Source organism: Aplysia californica, unplaced genomic scaffold (assembly GCF_000002075.1).
Source record: "Aplysia californica isolate F4 #8 unplaced genomic scaffold, AplCal3.0 scaffold00089, whole genome shotgun sequence".
NCBI lineage: Eukaryota > Metazoa > Mollusca > Gastropoda > Aplysiida > Aplysiidae > Aplysia > Aplysia californica.
The window spans coordinates 1,155,109-1,156,575 of record NW_004797359.1 but is presented as its reverse complement, the minus strand read 5'-3'; the positions used below and the strand labels follow the sequence as shown (position 1 = coordinate 1,156,575).

At 39.7% G+C, this 1,467-nt stretch overlaps 1 protein-coding gene across 1 annotated transcript in view; it reads left to right on the top strand.

Annotated features, from left to right (window-relative positions):
• Window positions 1–1,467, top strand: part of LOC101850467 — a gene marked incomplete in the record, with an annotated part of 31,779 nt that overhangs the window by 9,301 nt on the left and 21,011 nt on the right.

Genomic DNA, 1,467 nt, shown 5'->3' with positions numbered 1-1,467 from the left:
GGGGAGTGGCACATTCAACCTCATACCTCAGTACTAGATCTAGATCTAATAGCAACAAAAATCTGTTTTATTTCTCCTTCAGCGAATAAAAGAACAAGAGATCATGAATATTTAGTGATTTTAGTAAGTTAACCCATTTAATGTTTAGGAACAAACCAGTTTCATTAAAAGATAGATCTATAAACCAATGTACAAAAGTGTGGTTTTTTTATGCACAGAAAATCGTGGTAGCCAACCTGGTACCGGTACTAATACTGAGGGGTAATTTGTCATTTACACACACACACACAAAGAAGATTTTTTCAGCTATCTAGATTCTAGATACAATGTTTCACATAATCGTCGGTCTTGGCAAGCTGGAAAATAATAAACTGGAGGTATGGAATAAGGAGCGGTTGGGGGGAGGTGCGCAAAAAACGGAAAATTAATAAGTGAGGGGGGGGGGCGCTTATTCGATACCTTATGAGAGTACCAAAGAGTCTACATAACAAGAGAGGCCACTTCTCTTTTTGAGCCAATTAAAAAAGTGTCCTCAAAATTCGGTGGGGCCTTCTTCGCAAATGCGCACCCGTTGCGAACAGAGTTACCCTACTTGAGTTTAAAAAATCAAAGTGAAACTAGCAAGTTTTTGAATAAATTTCGGAATAACGACTTTTTAAAATGGTTACGCAGACCAAAAACCTCTTCCGGAGGAAAGGGTGGTTGTTTTCTTCGTTTAATTTGACTTTAGAATGAAAGGCGAGAGGTCATTAAAATATTTTAAAAAACCTAAAACTACACACTGAACGAACCCGAACTGCTGATGAACAGCAGTCGATCTGCGCACGCAAAGAGGTGCTATTCCTATTCTTCTTCTGGAAAAACGAAAGAGAGCTTCAAAACAGACTGCAGCGCCATCTGAAAGCAAAGAGCGAACTTCCGGCGGACACTTTTTTGGCTGAGTGGCCCATCTTGTTATGTACTATCTTTGAGAGTACCCAGGAGACCCGAGCTCGATTCCCTTGGTGAGTGATTATATCGAATTTTTGTATCGAGTATCTTGGTCTTTCTGCTGAGATGTTATACTTCCCTCAGCCTCTGGGTTGGCCGTGACAGGCTGAGTCAGAAGCCCGCCCTTTGAATGATCAAAATTGTGTCAATGGGGGCGTCAAAAAACCCCCACCTACATTTAAAAAAAAAGAATTAATTAACAGTCTACTAACTCCCATGTCATACTGCATGAATTCGGTTAAAGATTCAACTCGTTCGCCCACCAGTGCAAAACATAGTGTTGACCTTGGCACCAGCTACTAATATTATTATGATCTACTATTGTGTTATTTTCTTTGGGCGATAGAGAAAAAAAATGTGATTGTTAATAGATCTAGGTGTACTTATGCGTTAAAATAAACTTGTAAGTTTTGTACAGACTTAGACAAATAGATAACCAGCTTTTTAGACGTGTGGTAGACAACCTTAACCCCCCCC